The following is a 19,554-nucleotide window of genomic DNA, read 5'->3' as shown; positions in this document are numbered from 1 at the left end:
TGAATTCTCTGGAAATCTGATTTTTGGCCAGCCGAAACACTTCCAATTCCACACTTTTCATCGAGGCAACATAAATGGGCACACGTTTATGCCGTAGATCGCAACTCTTCTTCAATCCAAATCCTTGTTAGTGGAAATCTTTCTATCAATGCACAAGTCAAGATACACAAATGTGACTGCCTTCGTCCCCCAATACATTGAGGTTGTCACACATTCCCGTATCTTAGAGCTCCACTTGCATATTCACGTTTGTTCCTTCCAAGATTCCATCAAATAGTGTGTTTACGATCTACTTTTGGTTTCTTTTCTTAATACTTAGCTTCACAACCCAACATGCGCAAAAAAACACAAATACACATGTATTAGCACTTAAACCTGATAAAAGTAAAACTCATTGTAAGGAAAGAACACTTCGCATTCTTAACACACAAGCACTTATCAAACTCCCCCACACTTAAGCTTTTGCTTGTCCTCAAGCAAAGAAATAAAACATTGAAGTGTAGAAGAAGGAAAGATTGAAAGTGCTCTGCCTTAGGTTCACCAAAGCATGCAAGGAGAGCATTCTACAAGTAAGGGAAATTTTAACACTAAATACGAAAAATCAATGCTCTAGCTAAAAACTTGAATGAAAAAGGACAACAACCCAAAATCGTGTAAGTGTGTGTAAACTCGTTCAATTCAACTCAAAGTTCTAATTATATGGATCTTATTTAACTACAAACCAAAACAAACCAAACAGATGGTAGTAGCTCCACACATCCTCTAAGGTAGCCCTTTCCGAAGCGGCCGCTAAGGTGGCTTTCACACTTTCGAGGTGTAGCTCTTTCTACCGGGGCAGTAGCTTTCAGTCATCCCATGAGATAGTTCTTTCTCTCATTAAGGCATAACTAGTATTCGACTTATGAGAGTAGCTTCATACTTCATACGTGGTAGCTCTTTCCACCCCAAATGCACAACTAAAACTTCTTTATTTTCTCTTTTCCAAATTGTTTTTAGAAAATAGAACTAGAAACAAAACTAATTAGTCCCTTAAACATCGAACTTGAGTTTCCAAAACAGTTTCATGAGCGGGTGGTGCAACAAGTATTAATCGGGCAAAAATTCCTAGAAATTCAAGACCAAACTAGAGCATGAAAACATTCAATGTTAAAACTTCTCCTATTATCAAGAATACAAACATTGCAACTAAGGTGAACTGCCATTGGCTATGTGAGCATGTATGTCAATCAAAATTTATGTAAAGGACTTGTGTAATGTGAACTCCCCCCCACACTTAAGATGTACATTGCCCTCAATATACACATGCAATCTCCATAGAAAGTTTAGAAATCAAGAAAAGTATGTGGGAGTGGGTAATCAAAAAAATACTCCCCTAACTCCTAGTGTTGCATTTGATGGAGCTAAATCCTTGGAAGTAAAGTTCGAACGGGTTGTGAAGCACACACGACCCACATTGGCTGTGTCCATAACTAGTTCTCAATTCCTATACTGACAAGACCATCTGTACACATACATAAGGGGGTTCAGTAAAGCTCAATAAAAACAAAAACAGTTCGAGTATATAAAAGATAAGGCAATGAATACAACTCGAGACAAGAAAACAAAATAAAAGACATACTCAGAAAGAGAATCCTTTATGAGTAGTGCAAGTCTAACAACAATACAAAATGAAATAACAAGAAAGAAAGAAAGAAAGACACGTCAAGCGTCGGTGTCATCGGCTGTCGGCTCTGCTGCTGCTACTGGTGGTACATAATCAAAAAGTGTGGTGGATCTGGTGATGGTCATGCTGGAGGAGCCGGAGAGGTCCGGCGTCGCAGAACAAATGGTGATCTCGTATCTCGCTCTAGCAATTGCTGTAAAATGTCAAAATGCGCCATGAACTCAGTGTGCTACATGACCTATGTCACGCGAACCTCAGCAATCTCAGTTCGGAGTACAGCTACTGCACTCTCGAGGCTCTCAAAATGATCATAGGCTCGAGATGGAGAAAACATGAGCACTAGGGCGGATCCTGTGCGACAGGTGTCTCCTCAGTTTCTGTGTGCTCTGGCTGCGGCCCAAGATCGCCCTGAGGAACCTCCACTATGTCATCTCTGCCCCCTATTGTCTCTAGTGTAGGTATAATCAACGCATACACTCCCGGCTGACACCAACGAATTATCCCATAAATCTCATAGTCTCTATGACCAGGAGATCAGGCACAGTCACCTTCTCGTCCCCTCGCATCGCATCAAGTAAGCCCATACCGACGACTAACCTCATCATATAGGGACCAAAGAAGAGGGCACCGATCCTAGCATACTGCCCCTGATGTCGTATATACTCTGCCAGGATGTGTCCCAAGTGTAGCGGTGTGCTCTGTACCATAGAGTATAGGTATAGCAGCTACTGTCGGCTCAGAAGACCAATACTATCACCAAGTCCATTCACTAACCTGCTCAGAATGGTGTGAATGTATCTGTAACTCAGCTGGGAGAGGCAGGTGGCCTTTGAAACCCTTGGCTCATACTGCCCCTGTCTACACAACGCACTGTATGCGCGCTGCGGCATCAAACACCCAGGATAATCCATGGGCAACTGCTCATACTCCTCAGTCTCTCTGTATGCCGCATCATATAGCCCCATCCATATCGAAAACTGAGTCACACTCAAGCTATGGTATTGTCCGAGGGCACAAAACTGTATAGTTCCTATACTGTTAAAACTAGAATACGAGCGATCAAACTCGAATGATACTAAAACCTCGAGTGTCATTGTGCAGATGGCAGGCTCTCTAATTGACAATAAACGGCCCAAACTTCCAAACACAAGCATATCCTTTATCTCCTCCACCATATCTCCTGCTGTCTGGATCTCTCTCAAAGTGTCTATGTTAGGAAAACACGACTGTCAAAATCGTAACTTTGACAACCTCTCAAAGTGAGCCTGGTGCTCAGGAATCACGAAATCCATACGTTCGGCCTCAGGCGATGACTCTCAGGGGTGCTTGCCATCATGCTTCTTCGATTTGGGGGCCATATCTGCAAAATTAAAACATAAATTGATCAAAAGCATTCAAAAATTAATTCTAGAAAATTCCACACGCCCGTGTGGATCCACGGGGTGTGAAAACCGCATGGTTGAATGCTAAAACATCAAAAATACATCTCAAAATTACTCAAAAACTCTTTCTAAACATACAATTGTCGTCTAATTGTAGGAACAAAGTAACATTCACCATTTTAATTGATTAATATCAAGTATGATGAAGAAAAGAGAGAATTAAGGGTTACCGATGAGATGAAGTTAGAAACTTTGGATTCGGCGGGAAAACTTAAGCAAATTTCTCTCAATCAATGGTGCCAGGTCGGGAGAAGGGTTAGGAGTGTTCTTTGAGTGATTGGGAGTGTGAGAATGAAGAAGAGCGAAAAGGTTTTTAATGAAAACCTGTAGCTCTTGCATTTCTGTACATTCACACGGGCGTGTGGAAATTACCCACGCCCGTCTGACTCCACAAGAGAGCTCCACAGGAGCAGACGCACGCCCCTGTGTATTCTCAGGAGAACACTCATTGCCTCTGAATGCATCCACACGGGTGTGCAGAAATTACCCACGCCCATGCGCTCGACCCACAGAGGCATCTCCATGTCCCTCTGGTTTCTCTGTCCATCCGAGAAGAATTCTGTAAGTATTTCCCACGCTCGTGCAAAAATTCCACATGGGCGTGGAACCTCACAGGGCCAGTTCAAAGGGGCGCACACACGCCCTTGTGTATTCCCGGGATGGAGAAGAGCTCTTTTGCAGAGATCCGTATGGGCGTGTGGATATTACCCACGCCCGTGTGTTTGTTACTAGGTCATCCACAGGGGCAAGTCCACGCCCCTGTGTCTTCTCTGGAAAATTCTCTAAGTTTTTGCAGGAAGACACACGCTAGTGCGGAATTACCCACGGGCGTGCGACTATCATAAGGTCGCTCACAGGGGCGAGGCCACGCCCCTGTGCCATCTCTAGATGAGTTTTGAACGAAAACGCACGCCCGTGCGAAAATTCTACACAGGCGTATGTTTTCTCTTGACACTTAGAAAACTTTGCAGCCTCTACAGAAAATTTTTGAAAACAAAAATACACTCAGAGCCTGCCTAACAATGCAATTTTAATAAAAGAAAATGTGAAAAACACGCTCAAACGACCAAGATTCTTCGCCACACACGATTAAGCACATGATAACACCATAATGTCTATGATAAAATCACAGCAAAGGCATCTAAGAATCTCATTGCTTGCTTCATCTTCCGAATCATCTTCTTCACGATCCCTGAAGAAGATGGTACCTTCTCCTCTCGACCAAGTGAGTGGAATATCATATCCATAAGGAGTAGGGAATAAAAATATCTAAATTACTACTTAACCAAGTGAAGATGAATAATAATTGTGTTGATAATATGTGATGTAAACAGAAATAAAAGTAACAAGAATGAGAGGCACAAGTAAGTGAGAGCTAAGGCAATCGATAGAAATGGGGTACTATGACAATGCTCCCCCTAAGGCTTATGCTTCAAGTGCAAGACCTACCATTATACTTCATAATTAATGCTCAATGAGTCGTGGAAATCCTAAAGTACGCGGTCCCAAACCTAAGGTCAACCGTGATTAACTCTACACTATGTCCCGGTGGAGGAAACGCTCAGTCTCAACACCTCACACTGCATAAAGTTGCATGGAGTTCTAGGGATTCAAAGTGATAAACCTTATTCCTATGTGTAGATCTAACCCTTTGGTCCAGGCGAAATACCCCTAATTGTAATTATGCCCCAGATACTAAGGTCACTTCAACGCTTCACTCTGTTGCTCGCCCAACTAAGCCCCAGATACTAAGGTCACTTCAACGCTTCACTCTGTTGCTCACACAACTAAGCCCCAGCGGAGTTCATCCCTTAGCACTTCACTCTATTGTAACCATAAAGAAATCTAGGAAATGGAGATAGGATAAATCACACCGGACGGGAAAGGGAATGCTCCGCTGCTTCTCGACTCACCCTCTCAACCTTTGCAATCTAGCTTTATCTAACCCTCATGGTGTGTCACCCATCCACAAAGATTACCAATATTGACTCTCAACTCTAGTGTCACTCTAACAAAGAAATCATTCAACAAGAATTAAAAATTGGACCTCAAATAAAAGCATCAATTAAGGAAAGCACAATGGAAAGTCAAAGAAACAATAACATCCTAGGGTTTTCAAAATCCAAGTGCCCACTAGGGGCTTTAACTCTCCATGCAACATAATACAATCAACAATGAAATCAAAAGTAAAGATAAGAAATCTATAGGAAAACCCCCTCGGTATTCATGTTGATGGTCTTGTGAAGTAGCCTCGCCTTATCCAAAGGTCCCCTTGTCCGGCCTAGGGCACACCTCGCTGGATCGGTGTCGACGAAAGCTCCCCTAATAACCTTCTTCCAAGCGAAGTACAGTGTCAAATCTGGAGAACCACTCCAAAGACATGCCAAAAACCTCTCAAAACCCTAGCCAATGGTCTCTCAAGAGACGGAGAAAAGTTGGAGAGAAGGGGGAAAGAAGATCCCCAAAATCAGGCTGAATCACGGCTTAAATAGGGCCGGAATCCGACATCCACAAGCCCTATGGACTTTCCACACGTGCATGGATAATTTCCACACGCCTATATGGATTCTCTGGAAATCTGATTTTTAGCCGGTTGTGAACAGTAACTGCTAGAGTATCTTGCTATGGTGATTTGTTGCGCTACCTGCTACAGTACTCCTCCGAAACACTCCCAATTCCACACTTTTCATCTAGACAACATAAATGGGCATAGGTTTATGCTGTAGATCACAACTCTTCAATCAAAAGCCTCATTAGTAAAGATCTTGCCATCAATGCACAAGTCAGGATATGTAAATTTGACTGCCTTCGTGCCCCTCCAACTCATTATAATGCCTTGAATACATGGAGGTTAGCACACATTCCCGTATCTTAGAGCTCCACTTGCATCTTTGCATTTGTTCCTTCCAAGATTCTATCAAATAGTGCTCTCACGATCTACTTTTGGCTTATTTTCTTAATACTTAGCTTGACAACTCTACATGCACAAAAGAACACAAATACACATGTATTAGCGCTTAAACTAGATAAAAGTAATGCTCATTGTAAGGAAAGAACACTTCACATTCTTAACACACAAGCACTTATCAAGAAATATCCTCAACATGGGCTCCCCGAGTGGATCATTATTCAAACTTTCTACAGTGGTTTGAACCCAAGCACGAAGTAGTTACTTGATGCTGCAGCAGGAGGTACCTTAGGAAGTAAGATCCCTGAAGAAGCCCGACATCTCATCGAAGAAATTGCTATGAGTAGTTATTAGTGGAACACACGGGATAGAAATAAGGTAGCCAAACTTCATGAGATCGATGCAGTCACCTCATTGGCGGTCCAGGTTGAGTGATTGAGCAAGAAGTTAGACACTCTAACTCCTATTAGAGTAGCTACCACGATGAGTTACACTGGGTGAGGGAGAGGACATGCGCCGTCTGATTTCCCTATTTCGATTGGTGGTACTACTTCCGTGGAACAGGTTGATTTTATAGGTAATGCGATGAGTGGTCAAGGAAATCCATATAGCAATACCTACAATCCAGGATGGAGGAGCCACCTAAACCTTTCTTAGAGTAATCAAGGGCAACAGAAGACTATAGCACCACTGGGTTTCTAACACCGACCACGACAAGCCCCAAACATGGAGAATAGAGTTTCAGGGTTGGAAAATTGGATAACCGACTTAGAGAAATCTTTAACCAAGTTCATTTCATCATCGGATACAAGATTTCAATCAGTTAAAGCCACACTTTGTAACCACACCACATCATTGCATAACTTGGGGGAATCAAGTGGGACAAATTGCAAAGTCAATCTCGGAAATTCCTTAAGGGAGTTTGCCTAGTAATACGGAGACTAATCCTAGAGAACATGTGAAGGCGATCACTTTGAGAAGTGGTCGTGAAGTTGAAGGCAGACTCCCTAGTAAGAAGATCAATGTTGAGTCACCCATGGTCTTGGACGTTGAGGAGAGAGCCAAAGAGAAGGTGGTGGCACCCCCACCTTACAAGCCAAGAATCTCTTATCGTTTAAGATTGAAGAATGACCAAAATGATGAGCAATACAATAAGTTCTTGATTTTATTCAAGCATGTTGCACATCAACATCCCATTTAGGGAGGCATTGTCTCATATGCCTCGATATGCAAAGTTCCTCAAGGACATCTTAACCAAAAAGAGGAAATTGGAGGAGAATGCATCTGTAATCCTGGATGCTACTTGTTCGGCTGTCTTACAAAGGAATATGCGAACAAGAAGAAAGACCCCGGAATCATTCCATGCAACGTTGGTGATTTGGGTAAAGAAAATGCATTGGTAGATTCAGGGCCTTATTCATTCTTTCAAAAGCTAGGATTGGGAGAGCCTAGGCCCACCCAGATGACACTTCAATTGGTCGATCGAACAATTAGACATCCGAGGGGCATCATTAAAGATGTACTTGTGAAAGTTGATAAGTACATATTTCCTGTGGACTTTGTGGTGTTAGATGTTGATGAGGATGCCGAGGTTCCATTGATACTTGGGATGCCATTCTTGCACACTTCCAAGGCTCTTATTAATATGGACGGTGGAGAGTTGACATTGTGAGTTGGTAATGACAAGATGACATACCGCCTCGTCGAAGCCATGCACATTCTCTTGACTTTGATGACATCCTGTATTTTTTTGACACCACTGATGAGCTAATTGATGAATACATACAAAAAATAAAGTGTCCGAACACCTATGAGTGGTTGCTAGATCGAGAGGTGGAGAATGAAGAAGTGTTGACACTTGGTCTAGAAGATAAGTGACACATCCTTTTCGTGTGTACCGCAGGTGCACGGGTTTGTCGAAGTAATAATATCCTAGTGAGTGGGTAGTCGTATCCACAGGAAATAGTGACCAGAAGTACAAAGATTGCTATTTAACTAAAATGAAGATGAATTGATAGTGCCATGAACAAAATCAATGCATATAGAAACAAGTAAAGAAGAAGGAGGCACAAGTAAATGATAGGAGAGGCAATCGACAGAAAGTGGGCCACCCAGACATTGCTCACCCTAGGACTAGTGTTTCAAGTGTAAGACCGACCATTATATCTCTCAACCAATGCTTAATGAGTAATGGAAATCCTAAAACACACCGTCCCAAACCAAAGGTCAACCGTGACTAACCCTACACCATGCCCTGATGGATAAATCGTTCAGTCTCAATGCCTCACACTGTACAAGGTTGCTAAAAGCTCTAGAAACTCCAAGTGATAAACCATATTCCCTAATATAGATTTAACCATTTGGTCCAAGCGGAAGACCCCTAGTCACAATTAAGCCCCCGATACTAAGGATTACTTCAATGCTTCACTTTGTTGCTTGCACAACTAAGCCATAGCGGAGTTTGTCTCTTAGCACTTCACTCTATTGTGACCACAAAGAACTCTTGGAACATGGAGGTAGTATAAATCACACAAGAGGGGAAAGGGGACGTTCTGCTACCTCTCGACTCACCCTTTTGACCCTCTCCAATCTTGCTTTGTCTAACCCTCATGGTGTGTTATTCAGTCACAAGGATTGCCAATGTAGACTCTCAACCCTAGTGTCACTCTAATGTAAAATTCATTAAACAATTATTCAAGATTGGAACTTAATTAAAGACATCAATTAAAGAAAAATAATAGAAAGGTCAAAGAAACAATATCATCCTAGGGTTTACAAGTCCAAGTACCTACTAGGGGTTCAGCTCTCTATGGAGCAAGATAGAATAAATAATGAAATCGAAAGTAAAATATGCAATTCATAAGTTAACCCCCCTTGGTATTCGTGTCGATGGTCTTGTGGAGTAGCCCCATCTTCTCCAAAGGTTCTCTCGTCAAGCCAAGGGCACACCTTGCCAAATCGATGCTGACGAAAGCTCCCCCAATAACTATCTTCCGAAGGAACACGATTTTGAAGTTCATAGAACTACTCCAAAACCCTTGCCAAAGCCTTTCCAAACCTTAGCCACGAGCACCTCCAAAGATGAGAAAAGATGGGCCAAAAGATGAAAAGAAGATCCCCCAAAATGGCTTAAATCACGACTTAAATAGGGTTGGAATTGGACGGGCGTGTGGAATTTCTACATGCCCATGTGAATAATAACTTCTATAGTGAATTACTACAGTATTTTGCTGTAGTAAACTACTACAATATTTCACCGAAAATGCTCCCGAATCCACAGTTTTCATCGAGGCAACATGAATGGGCACACATTCATGCAGTAGATCGTGTTGTGTCTTCTATAAAAGTCACATTAATTAAGATCTTGCTTGCATTGCACAAGTCAGAACACACGAATATGACTGGCTTTCTGCCCCTCTAAACCATGTATTTGCTTGAACACCATGGAAGTTGGAACACAGTCATGTGTCTTTGGGCACAACTTGTGTCTTCACGTTTTTTCACTCCAAGATTTCATCAACAAAGTTTATCCACAATCTACTTTGGTTTCTTTCTTCCATTATTGTCTCCATAACCCTGCATGCACAAAAGTAACACAAATACATATGTATGAGCGATAAAATTTAAGAAAAATAATGCTCATTGTAAGAAAAAATAATACTTCGTATTACTAATACACTAGCACTTATCAATAAGGTGTAACCTACCACGGGGATCATGAAGAAGATGATCCAAAAGATGAAGCGAGCAAGGAGACATCACAAGAAGCACCTGAAGGCTAATGGGGATATGCAAGCATGGAGTAAGGGTGACGTATCCTTGTGTGGTAACAAGCTCGATAACTCACTCTCTCTATCTTGAAATAACTATGCGCATCATGCTTTCAGGTTGTAGGTAAGAGGGCAACTTTCATCTATGAGCCCCCGTGAGGTAAGAAGAGGTACGTCAAGCTTAGTGATGTTAAACAAGCGCTTCTTGGGAGGCAACCCAGGTCTTTACTATTTTTCTAGGTTTTAGTTTGGTACTTGCATGAATAAGAGCTTCAGTGTTGGTGTCTTGATCTTTTAGATGCTATTACTATGTTTTACTCGTGAATTGTTGGTGTTTTTAGAGTACTTAATTGTGATTGGTGAAGTTTCTTGGTCATTTGAGCGAATTTCCCATGTTTCTCTGGTCAGTTTTTCATAGTCTATGCAGGCTTTATGTGCATATGAGTGTGCAAAAAATTTTCTGTAGAGTCTATAATTTTTCTAAGTCATCCAGAGAAGACACACGGTGGTGTGGAAATTTCACACGGCATGTGTTTCAGTTCAGAGCTCATCCCTAGAGGACACAGGGGCGTGTGGATGCCCCTCTAAACGGCCTTGCGATGGTCACACGCCCGTGGGTAATTTCCACACGGGCGTGTGAAACTTTGCAGAGACTTCTCCTCCATCTTGAGGGCATACAGGGGCATGTGAGTGCCTCTGTGAGAACCCCTGTGAGCATCCACACGCAAGTGTTGAATTTCCACAAGGGCGTGTGGAACATATAGTCAATTTCTCGGTTGGACAGAGAACACACAAGGACGTGTGGATGCCCGTGTGAGTCAGACACACGTTGACAAGTTCCCCTTGCTTATATCCAGCAAGTGCACAGGCTTGTCGAAGTAATAATCCCGGGTGAGCGGGGTCGAATCCACAGGGAGTAGGGAGTGAAAATACTTAATTTGATTCTTAGCTATGTGGAAGATCAATTGTGATAGGTGTGGAATTGATTCAATTCTCAACAATAAAATCAACAAGTGAAAGAGCAAAAGTAAGAAGAGGGTAAGGCAATCGATAAAGATGGGGTATTCGGATAATGCTTCACCTAGGATAATTGCTTCAAGTGCAAGAACTCTCTATTATACTTCCTAATCAATGCAATGGTGAGTCGTGGAAATCCTTACATACATAGTCCCAAATCTAAGGTCAACTATGCCTAACTCTATACATGTCCCGGAGGAGAAATCGAACAATCTCAACACCTCGCACTCGCATAGATTTGCAATGAGATCTAGGGATTTCAAGTGATAAATCTCTTCCTAAATATAGACCTAACCCTATGGTCCAGGCGAAAGGTCCCTAGCCACAATTAAGCCCTAGATACTAAGATCCTCTCAACGCTTCACTCCATTGCACGCGCAACTAGGCCCCAGCGGAGGTTCATCCCTTAGACCACTCACTCTATTATGGCCGCAAAGAACTCAAGGAACGGAGGTAGAATCTATCACGTCGGAGGGGAAAGGGGACGCTCCTGTACCTCTTGACTCACCTTCTCAACCCTCTCCAACCTAGCTTTGTCTAACGCTCATGGTGTGTCACTCACTCACAAGGTTACCAACAAGAACTCTCAACCCTATTGTCACTCTAGGGGAAATGTTCATACAATCAAGCATTCAAGGTTGGAACTCACAATAAACATCAATTTATTGAAATCATAATAAAGAAGTTCAATGAAACGAATACATCCTAGGGTTCACAATCATCCAAGTACCCACTAGGGGTTTAGCTCTCCATGGAGATTAATACAATCAAAGAAATCGAATTTAAAAGCAATGAATCCATAAAGAAACACCCTCGATGGTTGTGTCGATGGTCTTGTGGAGAGTCCTCTACTCGTCGTCCAAAGATTCCTTCATCCGGTATAGGATACGCCTCGATCGAAGCTCTCCTACCAACCTTCTTCCTAATGGAATCACGATGTCGGAGCAGTAGAACTTCTCCAAAACCTTGGCCAATACCCCTCGAAACCCTAGCCAAGTCCTCTCACAAGTTGGGGAAAAAGATGGAGAAAAAGAATACCAAAATCGGGGCTGAAATCGGCTTTAAATAGGGCTGGAATTGGGCGACTGCACGAGCGTGTATGATGTCACACGCCCCTGTGGAATTTCCACACGGGCGTGGATAATTTCCACACGCCCGTGTGGATTCTCTATTTCTCAGATTTCTCGGCCGGGCTGCTACAGTACTATGCCGGAAATACTCCCGAATTCCATATTTCATTGGGGTAACGCAAACGGGCACACGTTTACGTCGTGAATCACTTACCTCTTCAATGATGTGCACGTTACTGGATCTCTTGTTCTTATATGCATAAATCAGAATGTTCGAGTGTGACTGCCTTTGTGCCCCTCCAAATGAATGTGCTTATTCGAATATGAGGAGGTTGGCACACACTCTAGCATCTCACACCTGACCTATGTCTTCGTGTTTGAACCTTAGCAAGATCTCCTCCAAAAATAGGTGCATTATGATCCACATTGGCCTATTTCCTTCATACTCGGCCTCACAACCCTACCCCGCATAAAAAGTAAAATAAAAAAACACATATTAATGTAAAAACCTGAGAAAAGTAATGCTCAACATAAGGAATGAACGCTTCGCATTCATATCGCACAAGCACTTATCAAACTCCCCCACACTTAAGCTTTTGCTTGTCCTCAAGCAAACATTAAAACATTCTATGCATTGATGAAGAAAATATTGAAAGTGCTTGGCCTTAGGTTCACCAAGGTATACAACGAAAGTATTCTACAAGTAAGGAAAATTTCAACACTAAATACGAAAAATCAATGCTCTAGCTAAAAACTTGAATCAAAAAGGACAACAAACCCGAATTTCATGTATGTGTGTGAACTCACTCAAAACAACCCAAGGTATACTCCTCAAAGTTCTAAGTACAAGGGACTTATTTATCTACAACAACAAAACAACGAATATTTCAAAAACGGTAGTAGCTTCACACATCCTCTAAGGTAGCCCTTTCCCAAGCGGCCGCTAAGGTGGCTTTCACACTTTCGAGGTGGTAGCTCTTTCTACCGGGGTGGTAGCTTTCACTCATCCCATGAGATAGCTCTTTCTTTCATTAGGGCATAACTAGTATCCGACTTATGAGAGTAGCTTCATACTTCATAGGTGGTAGCTCTTTCCACCCAATAGCACAACTAAACAATAAAACTATTTTGTTCTTTCTTTTCATTTTTTTTTGTTTTTGAATTTAACACAAGAAACAACTATAACTAGTCCCTTTGACATCAAGATATTCAACCAATAGAGTTCAAAGAGTGAGTAGTGCACTAAGTGTAAATCGGCAAAAATTCCTAAAAATTCAAGCAAGAACTAGGGTATGAAAATATTCAATGTTAACAATTCTCCTAGACTTAAGAATACAATCATTGCAACTACGGTGAACCGCCATTGGCTATGTGAGCATATATCAATCAAGAACAATAGAAAAGATGTGCGCATTATGAAACTCCCCCCCACACTTAAGTTGTACATTGTCCTCAATGTACACATGCAAGCTCACTCAAAATATATCATTCAAAAATAGATGTGGGAGAAGCAATCAAAACAATACTCCCCTGACTCCTAGTGTTGCGTTTGATGAAGCTAATTCATTGGGGGTAGTGTTCCAACGGGTTGTGAAGCTCGCACGGCCAAGTGCCAAAGCACCTTGGCCGCACTCCTGACTAAGTCTCAATTTCCAAGAAGACAAGACCATCTGCATGCACAGACGAGGGGATTCAGTGAAGCTCAAGAAAAACAAAAATAACTCGAGTGTATAAAAATGAAGCAATGAATACAACTCGATAATGCAAAATAACACAAACTCAGAAGGAAAAATCCTTTCTGAGTGAACAAGTCTAAAAAAAACAAGAAAATAAGATAAAGTAAAATGCATGAAAGTAAAAGAAAGGTCAAGTGTCGAAGTCGCTCTTGGTCTCCGCTGCTGCTGCTGAAGTGGAAGCATATAGTGGGTCCTCTGGTGCTGGGGTCGAGGATGGAGATGCTGAAGGTACTGGCGGTGCTTGAAGAGTCCTCGGCTGCAGGATGAATGATGAGGCAACGTCTCGCTCTAGGATCTGCTGTAATATGTCAAAACGCGCCATGAACTCTGTGTACTGAGTGGCCTACGTAGCCCTAATCTCAACAACCTCGGCTCGGACCACTCCTATAGCATTCTCGAGCCTCTCAAAGCGATCATTGGCTCGAGAAGGTGAAAACATACGCACTGGAGGTGGTTCCTTGGCCGCTGGAGGTGCCTCGGTGTCCATCGATGCGGGCTGAGGCTCGGGGGCGGGCTGAGATGCTCCGGCGTCATCACCCTCATCCTCAGCTATCTTTGGGGTTGGTAAAACTAACACAAAAACCCCTGTTCGAACCCTGCGGACCATGCCCATCAACCGCATCGTCTCTAGACCTAGGGGAGCGGGTACACTCATCTTCTCGGCCCCACGAATCGAATCCAAGAGACCCATGCCCAACACTAATCTCGTAATGTAAGGACCTGAGAAGATCGCTCCCAGTCTAGTGTACTATCCCTGATGCCTGATGTAATCAGCCAAGATGTGCCCCAAAGTCAGATCATGACGCGCTCTACCATCGAGTACAAGTACAGCAACTCCTGGCGGCTCAAGACACCAGTACTATCACCACGGCCATTCACCGACCTACTCATGATTACGTGCAAGTATCTGTAGGCTGGCCGGGAAAGTCACGTGGCCTTGGAAACCCCGGGGCTCGTCATCGACCACTCGACGGCATAGCATTCTGTAAGCTCTCTGTGGGGTCAAGGTTCCAGGATAATCAGTAGGTAACTGTGCGTACTCCTCAGAATCTGTGAATGCCTCCTCGTATAAGCCAAGTAGTATGGAGAACTGCGTAATGCTCAAACTATGGTGGTGTCCAAACACTCTGAACTGAATGGTGCCCAAACTATTGAAGCTCGCATACGCTCTATCAGACTCAAACGAGGAGAGCACCTCTAGTGCAAACTCTCGGATAGCTGGCTCTCTAATTGTCAACAACTGTAGCTAACCCCCCTCTGAAACAAGTTCCTCAATCTCCTTAGTGAACTCATCTTCCTGCTGAAGATCTCGTAATATAGTCGTGTCCAGGAATCGAGTCTGTCCGAAGCGGAGTCTCGATAAGCGCTCATAATGGGCCTGATGTTCGGGAATAGAAAATCGCATGCCCTCGGGCTCAGAGGATGACTCACGTGGCCTCTTATCAGTTTGCTTCTTTGTCCTAGGTGCCATGATCTGCCAAATTTAAACCAAATTAGTCAAACAAGTTGATAAAACAATACTGCAGAAATCCACACGGTCGTGTGGAATTTCTGCACGCCCGTATGGATTCACGGGGCGTGAGAAACGCACGGCCAGGTATCAACATTCTAAATATACACATCTATAATATCTCTAACATCATTTTAAATGTAAATCATTGTTATAATTGAAGAAACGAAGCATTGTTGACTAGATTAATCAATAGAAATCGTGAATTGACGAAGAAGATGGAGAAACTGAATTTACCGACGAAGAGAAATGAGAAAATAGAGAGCCGGCCGGAAAAACTCGCTAAAAATCCCACCAAACTGGGCGCAATGGACTCGGGAGAATGTTGTGAGAGTGTTTTTCAAGGGAAAAAGGAGTCGTGAAGAAGGAGAGAAATCATCCCCTTTTTAAAGCGGAACTCGCGACTTTTTGACGTTCCGTGCATCCACTGCAGGGCGTGTTGAAATTCCCCACACCCGTGTGCCTCACTTCAAAAGCTCCACAGGGGCGTATGCACGGCCCTGTGCGCTCTCAGAAAAAACTCTCATTGACTTAAAACGATCTCCCACGGGCATGCGGAAAATACCCACGCCCGTCGCCCGGACTCACGGGGAAGGCGCGCGCCCCGTAGCTTCCCACGGTTATCCGAGAAAAAAATATCAAAGTCGCCCACACGCCCGTGCGGAAATTCCCCCCAGGCGTGGGCATTCACGAAACCTCAACTCACGAGGGGAAGATGCACGCCCCTGTGTTTTCTCGGGATGGAGGGAGCAACCTGCAGAGTTTCGCACGGGCATGCGGAAATTACCGACTCCCGTGCGTGGTTCACAAGGTCGCCCACAGGGGCGAGTCCACGGCCCACTCTGTATTCTGGGAAAAATCTGCCCAACTCTGCGGAAGGCACACGCCGCGTGTGAAATTACCCGCAGGGCGTGCGTCGATCATGGTCATCCACGGGGCAGCGACACCCCTGTGCCCTCTCTGGAAGAGTTCACAGTACACACCCACGGGCGTGTGGAATTTCCACACGCCTGTGTGTTTTCTCTGGATGACTTAGAAAAACTTGCAGGCTCTACAGAACTAGTCTGAACATGTTTGCACACTCAGAGCCTGCCCTATCGTGTAAGATATACCAGATAAAAACACAAAATAGAACTCAAACGACCAAACTTCGCCAATTCTCAACAAAACATACAATGAATTCTTTTAAAAACCCACAATAAAATCGCAGCACAAGCACTCAAAAATTGAAACACCAACACTTAACAATTTATTCATGCAAACAAACTAAACTAAAAGTACGAAAACAGTAAACACTTGGGTTGCCTCCCATGAAGCGCTTGTTTAACATCACTAAGCTTGACGTATCTTTCTTACCTCACGGGGATTCATGAATGAAGGTTGCCCTCTTACCCATAACTTGAAAGCATGATGAGCAAAGTCTCTTGAGGGTAGAGGGTGTAGTATCGGGCTTCGGACCACCTAGCAATTGTTCGTCCAACTCCCTTGGCTCATGTACATCTCCAACAGTCTTGGGGTGTTTTCGGTGGCGTCTTCGAGCCCTCTTCATTTTCCGGAGCACCTTCTTCAAGATTCCCGGGGTAGATGTTTCCTCTCCGGTCGACCCAAGCATTAGTACTTCTTCATTGCTCTCCTCTTAGTCGAACAAACCTTCATACGGATCCAGGTTGAACATTTCCTGTATATATTCATCAATAATCTCATCAGTAGTGTCTAGAAAATACAAAGTGTCATCAAAATCGAGAGAATGCCGCATGGCTTCAGCAAGGCGGTAGGTGAACTTATCATCTCTGACTCTCAATGTGAGCTCTCCGCCGTCCATGTCAATCAATGCTTTGGAAGTCCGCAAGAACGGTCTCCTAAGTATCAAGGGTACATCTGCATCCTCATCAATATCTAGCACTACAAAGTCAACCGGAAAAATATACTTGTCCACCTTGATAAGTACGTCTTCAATGATGCCTCTTGGATGTCGTACCGTTCGGTCCGCCAATTGTAAAGTCATCCGAGTAGGCCTAGGCTCACTCTAGCCTAGCTTTTGGAAGAAAGTATATGGCATGACGTTGATACTTGCCCCTGAATCCGCCAATGCCATTTCCTCACCTAAGTTGCCGATGTTACACGGAATAATGAAGCTTCCCGGGTCTTTCTTCTTGTTCGGCATGTTCTTTTGTAACACCGCCGAGCATGAAGTATCAAGCACCACTGAAGCACTCTCCTCCAATTTTCTCTTGTTGGTCAATAGGTCTTTCAGGAACTTCGCATACTTAGGCATTTGAGCCAAAGCCTCAACAAAAGGAATGTTGATGTGGAGTTGCTTGAACAAACTCAGAACTTCTTATACTCTGGGTCATCCCCTTGGTCATTCTTCAATCTAGAGGGATAAAGGGATTCTTGGCTTGAAAGATGGGGGTGCCACCTCTTTCTCTTTGTTTTGCTCCTTCTCAACCTCTATGACCTCGGGTGCGTGTTCTTTCGGCTTTTCACTCGGAAGCCGCCCTTCAACCTCACGATCGCTTCTCAAAGCGATCGCCTTCACATGTTCTCTCGGGTTGGTTTCCATGTTGCTTGGTAAACTTCCATGTGGCCCTTCGGAAAGAGATTTCGCAATTTGCCCGACTTGATTTTCAAGGTTGTGCAAGGAGGCAGTGTGATTGCGAAGTGTAGCCTCGACTGATTCAAACCATGTATTTGCCGATTGAACAAATCTAGCCAAGTGCTTCTCCAAATCCCGTCATTCGGGTTTCCAAACCCTGAAATTGCTTTTTCCACTTGAGGGGCTTGTTGTTGTTGTTGGAACCCCGATGGCCCCATGGTCTTCTGTGGTCCTTGATTACTCCATGAAAAGTTGGGATGATTCTTCCAACCTGAATTGTAGGTGTTGCTGTATGGATTCCCTTGAGGTCTCATTCCGTTACCTACAAAATCAACATTCTCAACTGAAGAAACATCACCTATGACGATTGGGCAATCGGAAGGAGCATGTCCTCCACCACAACCGGTACAATTGGTCACGGCCGCCACTCTATTCAAAGCTATAAGATCTAGCTTCTTACTCAAACTCTCCACTTGGGCCGCCAATGAAGTTACCGCATCAATTTCATGGAGACCGGCCACCTTTTTCTTCTCTCTAGAGTTCCACTGGTAGCTATTTAACCTCATTTCCTCAATCAATTGACGAGCCTCGTCGGGGTCTTGCTACCTAAGGTACCTCCCTCGCCACCGCATCCAAGAGTTGCCTTGTACTCGGGTTCAAAACCATTGTAGAAGGTTTGAACAATCATCCACTCCGGGAATCCGTGTTACGGACACTTCATGCAGGGAGTTCCTTGAACCTTTCCCATGTCTCAAATAGAGACTCCAATTCCAACTCGCATAAAGGATGAGATCTCATTCCTAAGCTTTGCTAATTTTTCCGAGAGGGAAATAACGGGCTAGAAAAAGCTTCTACCATCTCCTCCCATATAGTGATTGATGCCCTAGGTAATGAGTGTAGCCAGCGCTTTGCTTTCCCCTTTAAGGAAAAATGGGAAGGCTCTCAATTTGATGGCATCATCCGTCACACCATTTATCTTCGAGCATGTCACACACCCTCGAGGAAGCTCTCTATGTGACTATTTGGATCATCATCGGCCAAACCGTTGAATTGTGCGGACTGCTGCAGCATATGGATGAATGCCGGCTTTAGCTTGAAATTCTGAGCTGTAATTGGGGGACGATAATACTCGATTGTGTCCCCAACACCGAAGGTCCGGCATAATCGGATAGTGTCCGTTGTTGCTCATTTTGTTCGCCATGTTGTCGATCCTTCTACTTCCAAATCAGCTGGATTAGGCTATTCTCGCATGAGTGTTCTTTCCCTTTCCTTCAAGTGTATGCGTTCAAGCTCAAGGTCTCCTTCAATCATATTGATGGATTCCTCGGGTCATAACCCGGAGCTGCACCAAAAAGTAAAGAAAAAAAGAAAAATCAGAATGATGATAGAATAAGAAGATATGAAATAGAATGAAGGGTAAATAGCTAAGAAAATAAAGTGCAAAGTATCTCTAAACGCCTACTCCCCGACAACGGCAACAAAAACTTGACAAGTTCCCCTTGCTTATATCCCGCAAGTGCACGGGCTTGTCGAAGTAATAATCCCGGGTGAGCGGGGTCGAATCCACAGGGAGTAGGGAGTGAAAATACTTAATTTGATTCTTAGCTATGTGGAAGATAAATTGTGATAGGTGTGAAATTGATTCAATTCTCAACAATAAAATCAACAAGTGAAAGAGCAAAAGTAAGAAGAGGGTAAGGCAATCGATAAAGATGGGGTACTCGGATAATGCTTCACCTAGGATAATCCCTTCAAGTGCAAGAACTCTCTATTATGCTTCCTAATCAATGCAATGGTGAGTCGTGGAAATCCTTACATACATAGTCCCAAATCTAAGTTCAA

This window comes from Dioscorea cayenensis, chromosome 4 (assembly GCF_009730915.1).
Source record: "Dioscorea cayenensis subsp. rotundata cultivar TDr96_F1 chromosome 4, TDr96_F1_v2_PseudoChromosome.rev07_lg8_w22 25.fasta, whole genome shotgun sequence".
NCBI lineage: Eukaryota > Viridiplantae > Streptophyta > Magnoliopsida > Dioscoreales > Dioscoreaceae > Dioscorea > Dioscorea cayenensis.
Note: the sequence above shows the minus strand (reverse complement) of the source record.